The sequence below is a fragment of the Mustela nigripes genome, chromosome 13, assembly GCF_022355385.1.
Source record: "Mustela nigripes isolate SB6536 chromosome 13, MUSNIG.SB6536, whole genome shotgun sequence".
NCBI classification, from domain to species: Eukaryota; Metazoa; Chordata; class Mammalia; order Carnivora; family Mustelidae; genus Mustela; species Mustela nigripes.
Genome location: NC_081569.1, coordinates 78,899,181 through 78,914,730, shown reverse-complemented (window position 1 = coordinate 78,914,730; position 15,550 = coordinate 78,899,181). Strand labels below are relative to the sequence as shown.

At 37.3% G+C, this 15,550-nt stretch overlaps 1 protein-coding gene and 1 pseudogene across 2 annotated transcripts in view; both read left to right on the top strand.

The window, feature by feature from the left end:
- The window catches only part of LOC132029182 (large ribosomal subunit protein uL6-like), a 17,587-nt pseudogene extending 7,868 nt beyond the window's left edge, over positions 1-9,719 (top strand).
- PRKD1 (protein kinase D1) overlaps positions 1-15,550 on the top strand; it is a 332,420-nt gene that overhangs the window by 48,891 nt on the left and 267,979 nt on the right. The gene's annotated exons all lie outside the window — the stretch shown is intronic.

The following is a 15,550-nucleotide window of genomic DNA, read 5'->3' as shown; positions in this document are numbered from 1 at the left end:
TTCAGGGGTACAGGCCAGTGACTCATCAGTCTTTTTTTTTTTTTTTTAAAGATTTTATTTATTTATTTGACAGACAGAGATCACAAGTAGGCAGAGAAGCAGGCAGAGAGAGAGAGAGAGGAGGAAACAGGCTCCCTGCTGAGCAGAGAGCCCGATGTGGGGCTGGATCCCAGGACCCTGGAATCATGACCTGAGCCGAAGGCAGAGGCTTTAACCCACTGAGCCACCCAGGCGCCCCGTGACTCATCAGTCTTAAACAATTCACAACACTCACCATAGCACTTACCCTCCCCATGTCCATCACCCACCCACCCCATCCTTCCCATGCCCCTCTACACCAACAACCCTCAGTTTGTTTCCTGAGACCAAGAGTCTCTTAAGGTTTGTCTTCCTCTTGTTTCACCTTGTTTCATTTTTCCGTGCCTTCCCCTGTGATCCTCTGTCTTGTTTCTCAAATTCCTCAAATCAGCGAGGTTATATGATAATTGTCCCTCTCGGATTGACTTATTTCGCTAGCATAATACCCTCTAGTTCCATCCATGTCATTGCAAATGGCAAGATTTCATTTTTTATGGCTGCCTAATATTCCATTGTGTATATATACTCACTGTATCTTCTTTATGCATTCATCTGAGGATGGACATCCAGGCTCTTTCCATAGTTTGGCTGTTGTGGACATTGCTGCTATAAACATTGGAGTGCATGTGCCTCTTCACATCACTACATGTGTATTTTTGGGGTAGATACCCAGTAGTGCAATTGCTGGGTCGTAGGATAGCTTGATTTTCAACTTTTGAGGAAACTCCATACTGTTTTCCAGAGTGGCTGCTCCAGCTTGCATTCCCACCAACATTGTAGGACGTTTCCCCTTTCTCTGCATCCTCGCCAACAACTGTTGTTTCCTGACTTACTAATTTTAGCCATTTTTATTAGTTTGAGGTGGTATCTCACTGTGGTTTTGATTTGTATTTCCCTGATACTGAATGATATTGAGCACTTTTTCATGTGTCTGTTGGCCATTTGAATGTCTTCTTTCAAGAAATGTCCATTCATGTCTAATGTGCATTTCTTGATTGGATTATTCTTTGGATGTTGAGTTGGATAAGTTCTTTATAGATTTTGGATACTAGCCCTTTATCTAATAAGTCATTTGCAGATATCTTCTCCCATTCTTTCAGTTGTCTTTTGGTTTTGTTGACTGTTTCCTTTGCTGTGCAAAAGCTCTTTATCTTGATGAAGTCCCAATAGTTGATTTTTGCCCTTGCTTCCCTTGCCCTTTGGCAATGTTTCTATGAAGAAGTTCCCGTGGCTGAGGTCAAAGAAGTGGCTGCCTTTGTTCTCCTCAAGGATTTTGATGGATTCCTGTTTCATATTGAGGTTTTTTCCAACCATTTTGAGTCTATTTTTGTGCATGGTATAAGGAGGAATGATAGTTGCTGTGCATTTTTCATAGATGGCTTTGATGATATTAAGGTATGTACCCTTCTGTCCCTACATTGTGAAGAGCTTTGATCAAGAAAGGATGCTGTACCGTGTCAAATGTTTTCTCTGCATCTATTGAGAGGATCACATGGTTCTTGTTCTTTCTTTTATTAATGTATTGTATCACACTGATTGATTTGCAGATGTTGAACCAACCTTGCAGCCCAAGAATAAATCCTACTTGGTCGTGGTGACTGATCATTTTAATGTACTGTTGGATCCTGTTGGCTAGTATTTTGGTGAGAATTTTTGCATCCATGTTCATGAGGGATATTGGTCTCTAATTCTCTTTTTTGATAGGGTGTTTGTCTGGTTTTGGGAACAAGGTAGTGCTAGCCTTATGAAATGAGTTTGGATGTTTTCCTTCCATTTCTAATTTATGGAACATTTTCAGGAAAATAGGTATTAATTCTTCTTTAAATATTTGGTAGAATTCTCCTGGGAAGCCATCTGGCTCTGGGCTCTTATTTGTTGGGAGATTTTTGATGACTGCTTCAAATTCTTTGCTGGTTATGGGTCAGTTCAGATATTCTATTTCTTCCTGGTTGAGTTTTGATAGTTTATAGGTCTCTAGGAATGCATCCATTTCTTCCAGATTGTCTAATTTGCTGGCATAGAGTTGTTCATAATATGTTCTTATAATTGTTTGTATTTCTTTGGTATTGGAAGTGATCTCTCCTCTTTCATTTATGATTTTATTAATTTGGGTCCTTTCTCTTTTCTTTTTGATAGGTCTGGCCAGGGGTTTATCAATCATATTAATTCTTTCAAAAAACCAGCTCCTAGTTTTGTTGATCTGTTCTGTTGTTCTTTTGGTTACTTTTTCATTGATTTTTGCTCTGATCTTTATTATTTGTCTTCTCCTGCTGGGTTTAGACTTTATTTGCTGTTCTTTTTCCAGCTCCTTTAGGTGTAGGGTTAGGTTGTGTATTTGAGACCTTTCTTATTTCTTGAGAAAGGCTTATATTGCTACATACTGTCCTCTTAGGACCATCTTTGTTGCATCTCAAAGATTTTGAACAGTTGTGTTTTCATTTTCATTTCTTTCCTTGAATTATTTAATTCTTCTTTAATTTCCTGGTTGACCCATTCATTCTTTAGTTGGATGCCCTTTAGCCTCCACACATTTGAGTTCTTTCTAGCTTTCCTCTTGTGATTGAGTTCTAGGTTCAAAGCATTATGGCCTGAAAATATGCAGGGAATGATCCCAGTATTTTGGTACCAGCTGAGACCGGACTTGTGACCCAGGATGTGATCTAATCTGGAGAATGTTCCATGTGCACTAGAGAAGAATGTGTGTACTGCTACTTTGGGATGGAATGTTCTGTATATATCTGTGGTGTCCATCTGGTCCAGTGTGTTTTAAAGCCCTTAGTTCCTTTTTGAACTTTTGCTTAGATGATCTGTCCAATTCGGGGGGGGGGGTATGTTAAAGTCCCCTACTATTACTCTATTATTGTCAGTGTGTTTCTTTGATTTTGTAATTAATTGGCTTTTATAATTGGCTGCTCCTATGTTAGGGGCATAGATACTTAAAATTGTTATATCTTGTTGGACAGACCCTCTAAGTATAATATAGTGTCCTTCCTCATATCTTATTATAATCTTTGGTTTAAAATCTAATTTGTCTGATATAAAGATTGCTACCCTAGCTTTCTTTTGATGTCCATTAGCATGGTAAATGGTTTTTCACCCCCTCACTTTAAATCTGGAGGTGTCTTTGGGTCTAAAATGAGTCTCTTGCAGACAGCATATTGATGTCTTTTTTTAAATCCATTTTGATACCCTTTGTGTTTGATTGGGGCATTTAACCCATTTAAATTCAGGGTAACTATTAAAAGATATGAATTTAGTGAAACTGTATTGCCTTTAAGGTCACTGTTACTGTATATTGTCTCTGTTCCTTCTGGTCTATGTTACTTTTAGGCTCACTCTTTGCTTAGAGGACGTCTTTCAATATTTCCTGTAGGGCTGATTTGGTGTTTGCAAATTCTTTTAGTTTTTGTTTGTCCTGGGAACTTTTTATCTCTCCCTTCTATTTTCAATGACAATCTACCTGGATATAAGTATTCTTGGCTGCATATTTTTCTCATTTAGTGCTCTGAATATTTTATGCCAGTCCTTTCTGGCTTGCCAGGTCTCTGTAGATAGGTCTGCTGCTCGTCTAATATTGCTACCATTGTAGAGCTGCTTTCAGGATTTTCTCTTTGTCTTTGAGATTCGTAAGTTTTACTATTGGATGATTGGATGTTGACCTATTTTTATTGATTTTGAGGAGGGTTCTCTGTGCCTCCTGGATTTTGATGCCTGTTTGCATCCCCAAATTAGGGAAGTTCTCTGCTATAATTTGCTCCTATATACCTTCTGCCCCTCTCTCTCTTTCTTCTTCTGGGATCCCAATTATTCTATACTGTTTCATCTTATGGTATCACTTATCTCTTTAGTTCTCCCCTTGTGATCCAGTAGATGTTGATCTCTCTTTTTCTCCATCATTTGGTCTTCTATATCACTAATTCTCTCTTCCACCTCATTTATCCTAGCCGTAGGGGCCTTCATTTTTTATTGCACCTCATTAATAGCTTTTTTGATTTCAACTTGGTTAGATTTTAGTTTTTTATTTCTCTAGAAAGAGATTCTCTAGTATCTTCTATGCTTTTTTCTTTATTTTTTTTTTTTTTAAGATTTTATTTACTTATTTGACAGAGATCACAAGTAGGCAGAGAGGTAGGTAGAGAGAGAGAGGAAGGGAAGCGGGCTCCCTGCTGAACAGAGATCCTGATGCGGGGATCGATCCCAGAACCCTGGGATCATGACCTGAGCTGAAGGCAGAGGCTTTAACCTATTGAGCCACCCAGGTGCCCCAATCGTCTATGCTTTTTACAAACCCAGCTAGTATCTTCATAATCATCATTCTGAACTCCTTTTCTGACATCTGCCTAATGTCTATATTGATTAGGTCCCTGGCAGTCAGTACTGCCTTTTGTTCTTTTTTTTGAGGTTAGTTTTTCTGTTTTGTCATTTTGTTTAGAGAAGAATAGATGATTGAGAGAATAAAATGCTTAAAGGGTAATAACGACCCCAGAAAAATATACGCTAAACAAATCAGAAGATACCCACAACTGGGGAGAAAAGAAAGGAAAAAAAAAAAGAAAGGAAAAAAGAATATAAAGAGGCTGATGAATAGAACAGTGCCACACTCTAGATTTTGGGATTTTAGTCTGTTAGAATTAACTGCTTCCCAAAATTTTAAAGAAAGAAAAAAAATATATATATATATACATACAAAAATAAAGGTAAATTCGATGAAGGGATGGAATATGATTGTAAAGATGAAAATAAAACAAATTTTTTTAAAAAATATTTTATTTACTTATTTGACAGAGAGAGATCACAAGCAGGCAGAGAGGCAGGCAGAGGGAGAGGAAGAAGCAGGCTCCCCGCTGAGCAGAGAGCCCGATGTGGGACTCCATCCCAGGACTCTGAGATCATGACCTGAGGCGAAGGCAGCGGCTTAACCCACTGAGCCACCCAGGCGCCCCTAAAACAAAATTTTAAGAAAGGAATTGATAAGAAGTTGGTTGAAAAAAGAAAGAAAAAAAAAAAAAGAAAAGAATGTGATCAGGTGGTAGACTAGAACAAAGCCATATACTAGATTTAGTATATATTTTGGTCTTTTAGAAGCAACTGTATTCCAAAATTTTTAAGAAAGGAAACCATATATATATATATATATAGAGAGAGAGAGAGAGAGAGAGAGAGAAAGGTTAAATACAATGAAGGGATAGAATATGACTGTAAAAATGAAAATTAAAAGATTTTTAAAAAGGTATTGATAAGGTAAAATGGTTAAAATAGGAAAGGAAAAATTCAAAAGATAAAAAAGAAAAAGATAAAAATAAAGAAAATTAAAAAAAAGTTTAACCTCGAAAGACTAAAGAATCATGTGGAAAAAGCCACGAATTCCATTTGCTGTCTTACCCTAGCACTGGAGTTTTGGAGTTCTCATTGTTTGATAAACTCAGTCTTGGCTGTATGTTTTTGCTGATCTTCTAGGTGAGGGGCCTGTTGCAGTGATTCTCAAATGTCTTTTCCTGAGGTGGAGTTACACCACCTTTGCCAGGGGCCAGGCTATATAATCTGCTTGGGTTTCCTCTTAGGAGCTTTTGTTCCCTGAAGCTTTCTGTACAACTCTGGAGGTCAAGAATGAAAATGGCAGCCTCTCAATCTCTAGCCCCACAGGAGTCAAGAGCTTAGGGTTCCACTCCTCAGTGCGCCCTCAGAGAAAAGCAGTCCATCACTGCTGTCTTCCTGGTCTCTGGCCGTACTCTGAGCTTTTCTATCTGTGGCACACAACCTCATTTGGCATTTCCAACCCCATCAGATTCCTGAAACGTGCTCCCACACTGCTCTTCCTGGTGGAGGAAGGGGAGGGTCTCTCTGGATCTGCCACTTGTGGGGACCCTGCTCGAAGAGCAGTGGTCCAGCTGTGCTGGGGATCATGCTTTATGGCAATCCTGAGCTGACAGTGCCCTCCTTTGCTCATCTTTGCAGCTGGATTTCCCATTCCAATACCTGGGAGCTCTGCCATACTCAGGTACCCCTGGTCTTTCTGTGACACAGATGGTCCTGAGACCACACTGTCCCAGTGAGGGCTCCATACCCCTCTGAGCCACTGGAGCAAAGTCGGTCAGTGGAACAGACTTCTAAGCATTCCAATTTTGCGCTCTGCTGCTCTAACACTTGCTGGTAGCCAGCTGACAGAGACTCCTCCCCGTTGCAATCTATCTCAAATATCACCTTGGATTCACTTCTCTTCATGTCCTCCCTTCCAGAAACTGGTTGCTTTTCTGTTCATAGAATTGCTGTTACTCTTTTCTTTGATTTCCTGTTGAGTTTGTAGGTGTTCAGAATGGCTTGATAACTATGTAGCTGAATTGCTGGAACCAGACCAAATTTAGATCTCCTACTTCTCTGCCATCTTGCTCCTCCTTCTGAAATAGTATTTGTTGTATATGTTTCACATTAAAAAAGAAGTTAGCTCACTGAAAATCCTGATAGCAAAAGTCAGTTTTAAACTTTTATTCATTGTACAAGCAGAACATTACATACATTTTGAAAAATTCTTTTAGTCGTAATGTCAGTAAATTACTCATGACATTTTTATCTATACTCCTGCAGACCTTTAAAATGTATTTATGTACAAACTTTTAAGTAAAAGAGAGATCACACTGTACATATTGTTCTTTAACTGAGCATCATTTTTGAGTTGACAAAATTACCCAAAACATTTTAGGGTAGGAGTTGCCATTTGATGATCATCTCTGCAGATGATGCTCACATTGAAACTAGAAGGTCACCCATATGGAGAGGTTAAAAATAAAATCTGCTGGCCTTCAAAATTCTCTTATCAGGCACCTAACGGGGTCAGATACTGACAATGATGCATCTGAGAGCAGTGAGTAAAGACAGATTGCAGAAGTTTCATAATTGTGAATTGTGTTCTCAATTTATTCATTTTTACTTATGTTTGTTCCCTGTCTTGGGGTCTCTGGCCTGTGCAATTTTAGATGGAAAATCTCAGATGTGGCCCCAAAGGGCTGGTAGCCATTTACATATTCATGCATGAAATAAAGTATTGTATGATATGTCAATCAAATATACCCAGAAATCAGAAGACAAGTTTTTTTTCCCAAAGTAAGTTCCTTCTAAATGTAGCTAAAAAGAGCTACTTTGTCATTAAAGTGAATGAATATTCATTTTTAGAACAGACATGATGTTTGGATTGTGTTAAACATATGTCTGTTAGTGAAAGTGTGAGTCACAAAGAAAATTTCATCTAAAAATAATATCTATAGAAAAAAGCAATAAATACACACATGGAAAGATACTTCTTTTTTCTGTAAACTTTTACTCTTCTATTTTTAATGGTTGTATATTTATTTTCTGTTATTAAAAGAAATGGTGGCTGTGTTCAAAATAGCATAATTCACAGTGGCTAAGAGGTAGAAGCAACCCACATGTCCTATCCATGGATAAATGGATAAACAAGGCATGGTATATACATACAATGAACTATTATTCAACTTTAAAAAGGAAGGAAGTTCTGACACATGGTGTAACATGGATGAACCTTGAGGACATGGTAAGTTTAAATAAGCCAGTCACAAAAAGACAAGCACATATGATTCCACTAATATGAGGTATCTCGAGTTGTCAAATTTATAGAAACAGAAAGTAGAATGGTGGGTGCCATGATCTGGGGAGAGGGAGAAATGGGGGGTTGTTTAATGGGTATAGACTTCCAGTTTTGTGAGATAAAAAAGTTCTGGAGATTGGTTGCATAAAAAGGAATATATTTACCCCTTCTAAACTATACAGCTGAAAATGGTTAAGATAGTAAATTTTATATTATGTTTATTTTGCCACCAAAAAAAAGAGAGAGAGATAAAGAGAAACTGGAGACAGTATAATTTTTTAGACTGGAGCTTATTTATTTTTAACTATAATTGTTTCTAGAGAGTAGATAACTAGGATTGGTCTTGTACCTTTAACAGGGTTATTATATAATACATGATTACTAATCAAATGCAGATACATAAGAAAACCTAGAAAACCAAAAGCTCAGTGGCAGGTCATTTGTCCCTAAATTGTATATTTTATTTATTTTTGGTAGAAAACACTGGTAAAACACAGTGTAAATTATTATTTGTAGGATAATTAAAAGCTAACTACAGTATTAAAATCACCGTGTTCAAATATGTATTTAAAAGAGTTTTGCTTTTAATGATTATTAATTCATAATCCAGAAACATTGATTTATTCATGTATTTATTGACAGCTTACTATTATAGTAAGAGACTGAGCTGGGTTGAGATATATGATGATGAGTAAGTTAAGTCTTGTCCTCAAGGAATCTAAAGTCATTTGCAGTGGAGCAGGAGGTGAGTAACAAACAGAAAATTACAGTAAAGTACCATAAAGATTATGAAAGGGGTAAATTAAGAGTAATGGAAAAATACAGAGTTTTGGGAGTTCAGTCTTTCTATTTTTAGGCTTCAGGAAACAGTTTGTGGAAGAACCAGTAGCTTTGTTCAATGAAAAATGTTAGTTCAATTGGTGAAATGGTTGAAAGAGAAAATGGAGGAAACAATAAATGCAGAGACCTATAGGTTGAGACAGCTTCCATTGCAACGTTGCTAGGATAGTTCTTTATGTCTGTTATCCTGAAGTACATGGTTTCTCTTTCACTGTCCTAAGTCCAGGTTGGGTGGCATGCCTGTAGGGCTCAGAAAACATGGCTTAGTAACTGAGAGTAGTTTACTGTGCTTGGAGCATTGAGTTTGGGATGGGGGAGAGGAGGTGTGCCACATGTAAGGTGAGGCTGCATTATGAAGACATGTGCCACCTCATAGCACGATTCTGGCAGTGACGAGCTGTGCAAGATTTTTATAAAGGAGAGTAGTATAGACAGATTGGTACTTCAGAAATTTGATTCTGGATTCACTAAGAAGAGTTTGAAGTGGAACGAGAGAGGCAAGGCCATCACTTAATAAGGTAGCAGTCTCGTAGGGAAAATAACTGGCATGGGTTGCAAGGACAGAAAGGAGTGAGTGAATTCCAGAGCTATTAAAAAGCTAGACTTGCTCTTTCCCACATTTACTGTGAGACTGAAAACCATTCTCAGCAATCAGATTGTTGACGTTCCAGAAAACATCAGCATCACTCTGAAGGGACGTACTGTTACAATGAAAGGACCTCAGAGGAACCCTATGAAGGGACTTTAGTCATATGAGTGTAGTACCCAATCTTCTTGGAAGGAGGATGTTCTGGGTTGACAAGTGCTGGGGAACTAGGAAACATCTGGCTGCTATTCTCCCTATCTGCAGCCAAGTTTAGAACATGATCAATGGCATTACACTGGGCTTCCCCTACAAGATGAGGTCTATGCATACTCACTTCCCCATCAATATTGTTTTTGAGGAGAATGGTTCTCTTGTTGAAATCAGAAATTTCTTGGGTGAAAAATATATCCACAGGGTTCGGATGAGAGTAGGTGTTGCTTGTTTGGTATCTCAAGAAAACTGACTTAATTCTTGAAGGAAATGACATTGACCTTGTATCAAACTCAGCTGCTTTGATTCAGCAAGCCACAGCATTTAAAAACAAGGATATCAGAAAGTTTTTTGGAAGGTATATATGTTTCTGAAAAAGGAATAGTTGAGCAGGCTGGTGAATAAGATCTAAGTTGCCCAGCTATAGAAACCGCAAGATATCGGATGATTTTTCAGACTTATTTGTGTTATTTTACTAAAAGGTGAAAGATTTATTCACTCTGAAGAGAAGCCAGAGTATTTATTTGTGTTTTAAAGATGCAATTAAAGCTGTATTGATTTGGATTTTTTTTTTTTTTTTAAGCTAGACCTAAGATTTAAGAATATTGAGTGTATGTGTGGGTGTTTGAATTTGTGGGGGTGGGAAAAGAATGACATTATGGCTTGGACTATTGAGTGATGGTGGAGCAATTCACCAAGGTAAGGACAGAAAAGGAAGGAGAGGGTTTGGGAAAACAACAATCTTCACTGAAACCTTGGGAGGGGATGGATAAGCCTAGTGAGGGTCGTCCATGGAATGGGATGAAAAGAGGTCCCAAATAGGGAACCTGAGGGGAAAAGAATGGAAGAATGAACAGAGGGTGAACAGCCCACAACCAAACATAGGCAAACCAACAAAACACAAAACAAACAAACAAAAAACCCAAAACAGCACACAAAGCAAAGCTGAGCAGGGATGGGTCAGAGAAGGACAGGAAAACCTAGAAGGCCCTTTCAAGAAACCGAGGGAGCAGGGTGGTTTTGGAATGAGATGGTAGTCAATAGACTGTCAGGGGGAGATTTGGCCGCAGGGTGTGCTTGGTGGACGGCATTCCAGGAGTGCTGTGGGGCCCAGGGCAGGTTGAAGTGGGTTGCTGAGTGACATCAGAAGTGGAGGCTAGGAGCCAAGACAACCATTTCAAGAATTTTTATTGTAAAGAGGAGGAGAGTAGAGTAGAAAGAATTATACTAAAGAGGATATTATAATTTTATTTTTATTTGTTAAAATTTTTTTATTGTGATAAAATACATGGAACATAAATTTACCACTTTAATCATTTTAAGTGTACAATTCAGTGGCATTAAGTATACTCATGGTGTTGTGCAGTCAACGGTCTAGTTCCCAAACTTTTTCAACACCCCAATAACAACTCTATACCCATTAGGCAGTAACCCTCTAATTCTTCCTCCCTCTAACCCCTGGTAACTTCTAATCTTCTTTCTGTCTCTCTGAACTTGCCTATTGTAGACATTTCATACAAGTGGAATCACCCAGTATTTGTCCTTTTGTGACTGGTTTGTTTCACTTAACATAATGTTTTAAAGGTTCCTATGTGTTGTAGCATGTATCAGAACTTCACTCCTTTTTATGGTTGAATAATACTCTATTGTATGTATATACTGTAAATTGTTTATAGATTCCTCTCGGGCCCCTGAATTATTTCAGCCTTTGGACTATTGTGAATAATACTGCTAAGAATGTGGGTGTACAAGTTTCTTTTTGAGTACCTGGTTCCCATTTTTTTGGATATATACCTGGGCATGGAATTACTGGGTCATGTGGTAATTCTAGGTTAATCCTTTTGAGGAATCCCAGACTGTTTGTCATAAAGACTGCCACATTTTACATCCTCTACCAGCGATGGATCATGGTTCCATTATCCCCACATTATTGCAAACACTTGCTTTCTGTATTATGTACATACAATTTTTGAACTTTAATAATGATAATACTTCCTCCTGTATGGGCTTTTGTGGACTGCCCTGCCCCTACCCTGCCTGCCAGTTTTTTCTGTCTATGAGGCATGATCTCCATTTTATGTGTGTAATAACTGAGGCTTAGGAGTTTGCCCAAGATAAGTGTATTATATTTCTCAGGGTGAAATCTGTACAGCTATAAAGACAATATACACATATTCATCCTTGGTCTTTATTTTTCCTGTCATTGAACTAAAACCAAAACCAAACTAAACTAAAACTGAAACTAAAACTAAAATAGGAGCTAAAACCTGAAGCTGAAATGTGTAACCTGCTATTCAAGACACACACGGCTTTAGTTGTGGGGACTAGCAAGCAGTGAAAACCTTTATTAATACACCTGACAGCTACATTTGATAAAATTATTAGAGGATAGATCTCAAAAACATAAAATAGCTGCATGAATTTGATCCATGAATGAAGAGTTTTCCATTTTGTGTAGTTCTTCAAACTCTTTTGAACATCCACACCACTGGTGAAAATCAAGTTGATCTTATATTCCTATATATATGATCTGTATTAATAAATGATATTGCAGTGATAGAACTTACAAATTATAAAATAAAAACAGTATATTTTATAATGGTAGAAATAACAATACAAAGGTAATGAGTATGAACATAATCTCTGTTTTCTTTCTCTATACAGTGGCTTTTCTTGCTAATTTAGGGTTGGGTGCACATCTACTTGAGTAAATTACTGATTTAAAAAAGGGCTATCTTGTGTGATATGTTCAGGCACTTTTAAAAACAAATATTAAAACATTCTCTGTATGAGAAGGATATTCACACAAATGAATTCACAACTGCATGTTGTATATTTACTACATACAAAGCATTTTTTATATATTGTGATCTTGCTTTGCTCTCTGAAAAATATGCAATGAAGTTTAATTATAACTGTATCTAGCTAAGGTTCCAAAAGATTGCCCTTGAGGAAGTGCCTCTAACTGTAGGAGAAAAGGAGTAAAAGCTGTATCAGATTTGCTTATAAAGCCGTGTTTGCAACCTTCATCTATAATTTGTATTTAGATTGTCTTTGGAAAAGTGAACTAGGCGATAGTTTATCACATGAAGTTGTTTCTGCTGATGTTTTGGCATTTTGAAGAAAAACACGAGTACATAAAATTTAATACAGTGTCAAGGGGAAACTGGCAAAGCACTTTGTGTGATCTCAGGAAAACAGTGTCTAAAATACATATATATATATATTTAATAACCTGAATTTTCTTGAATGTGCTTCTGCTTTGACTGCTTTTGTGCCTTCATTTGCTCCATAGCAACTACCAAACAGAGTTATTCTAAAGGGGAGGAAAGAAAAAGAAGGTGTTTGGTGTGGAGATTTTAAATGGCTTTTGAGTCAGAGCAGTCAGCTGTTTTCCTTTTGACTGTTGTAATTGTTGAAGAAGATTTAAAATGTATCTTTGTGGTTACATTTTAAGTACATTAGTAAGTTTTCCCTGAATGGTGTGAATCTGTTTTTTCATTGGGTAAATAAATGAATTTCTTCTCTAGTAACAACATCAGATTCAATTTTTCAGGGTCAGAATGCATCACCTTTTTGTTCAGTGACTCTTGAAACTCACATGGCTCCGTGCAGGTGATTGTCTAGCTAAATTCAGATGACACTAATGAGTGAGAAGAGTGACATTATGGGAACAGCTGATCAATGAATACAGCTACTGTTACACTAGATCTGGAATAAGGAAAAGATGACAGTTTTTTATTTGTATAGGAGAGTCAAGAACACTTTCTAAGTGTGTTTCCCATTTTTTTACATACCATTTTCACCGTTATTTTAACAAGATTAGTGGGTGGTAATTAGTGAGTGGTAAATTTACATGTGCTATGGAGTAAGCTAGTCACCTGAAACTTTAGCATTTCTTGGGGAGCTGACTGGATTTCCAAAGACATTATCATCTCTTTCAGAAAATAGGTTAATATGTGTGAGTCATGGGGACCCAGACTTAGAAACAAACTTTGGCAAGACAAGTTGATGTAAAGCAGGTAAGAACAGTTACCATCATACTCAGACTGTGGGACTAGAACTACTCTTTCAGATGATGATGTTGATGGTGATGTTGCTGATATGAACAGCTAATGTTTACTGAGAATTGACTGGAACCTACTTTGCTAAGAACTTGGTATGTATTATCTCATTTAATCCTCAGAACTTTGCATGTATTATCTCACTTACTGTGAGTTACTCATAACCCCCTTTATATAGATGGGGAGACAGATATAGTTGAGTCGTTCAGGATCACATATTTAATGGCCAAGTCAACTTAAAAACTCAGGCTTTCTGACCACAGAGACTGAATCTGTGACACTCTACTGCCAGTGATTTTGGTGACGAATTGTTTGGCAGATGGTGATCACAGAAGTTGCTTTAAGTCACAACTTTCAAGTACCCTTTTTCTCTAAGGACAAACTGTGTAGCTTTTATCCCCCCACACCCAAATTATATTTTCACTTTTGTAGTTTTAAAGAGGAAGGTGTGAAAATTTGAAATGTTATCTATTCTCATTTAATTTCCTACTTTACGTGGAGAGCATATTGTACCCAGATCTAAATGTCATTACCATTTGGTTCTCATACTTAAAGAAAGAGAAAGTATCTGCTCAGTTTTGAGCAGAGGCTCCCTTGTAGGAGTGTAACAGGGCTCAGCAAAGTTTTGGCACTTGTGTTTGGCAAAACGTCCCAGGCAGATGAATGATTCATATGGCAGGAACACTGCTACTCGGAAAGGTGTGTTAATATGAATATTAACACCTCTGAGTGTTTGTGAAATAACCTTAATGGAAGGACTAGAATATTGACAAAACATTATCAAAAAATTATTCTGTATTTAGCAGATAAAGATACGAAGAGTAATTTATTGCACAAGTCTGCAATGATTCAGTTCCAAATTGAATGTGATGTCTGTAATTATATTTTAGAAGGATATTAAACAATATGGATGTGATATCTGATTCTTAAATATCATCATTACACTGAGTCTAAATATAATCCAACTATAACCACACTTACAGATATTACTATGTGACAAGAAATACTTAGATGTAACAAGAAAGAAATGGAAAATCCAGACTTGTGTGATTTCAAAATAATTCCTAGCATTGCTTCAGGGGTTATTAAGACAAATGGAAGGGATTTTTACAAGGTATAGTTCAGTTGCAGTTTTATTCCTTAGAATTCACATTATTGCCACATCCTACGAATGACAAACATTTGTGGACTATGGCAGCAATCTGTTGGGTGTTTCAATCTATTTTGAGCTGAAATTGATTAGCACTTTATGAAAAGTGTACAGAAAATTGCCATGCTTATCAAGGCAAATCAAGCCATAATTCTGCCTTTTTTTTTTGTACACCTGCAGCTATGAATATTTTTTGGTGGATACATTGAGATGTGCTCAAGAATATACATATTGGACTGCATATCATGCAATTTATTCTGATCTTACTGACAGTTTGCAAACAAAAACTCAAAACAAGATGCAACTGTGTGCAGCTCCCGAACTGTAGGTTCTGATTTTGGCATCCATGAATGCACAAGGAAAGGGGCCTACAGCTGAAGAGGTGTGCTTTTGCTCATCTTACTATGAAATATAATCTGGGCATTTGTTTGATGGATTTCATGAAATATGGAGGAAATCTGATGTAAGGGTAAGAGTTTCATCTGATTGCCTTTATTTTTACCCCACCTTGATAATACTAAGGAGAAGAAATGAAAATAACCTGGAGTTGATGACTCTAGTGACGTAAGTTAACCGTATTCAAGGGGTGTTGTTAAGAATGAGGAAAGGAAGAAGTGAGCAGTGTTGGTGAATTTCGTATTTTGAGAGGAAGAGCCCTTTCTGTGGCAACACCTTCAGAGAAAAACAAGGATTGTAAGCCAAAGGAAAAGGAGAAAGACCATGGACTACTTTGAAGTCAGTGTTATTCAACCTACTTTCAAGAACAGAAAAACAGTGTAGAAATAGGCTAGTCTTCATGTTGTCACTCTCAGGCAGAGTGGAGAAAAAATATCATCAGATTAAAAAAAAAAAGAGAAAGAAAATCCTTGAAAATTTACATGTGCTATGGAGTAAGCTAGTCACCTGAAGCTCATCTTAATTCCAACAAATGTTGTAAGTTGTACTTAAAACTCCCATGTTGTGTGCAGTTCTTCTACTTTATGCCTGGCTCTATCTAGAAAAGGATCCTGAATCTTGCTAAA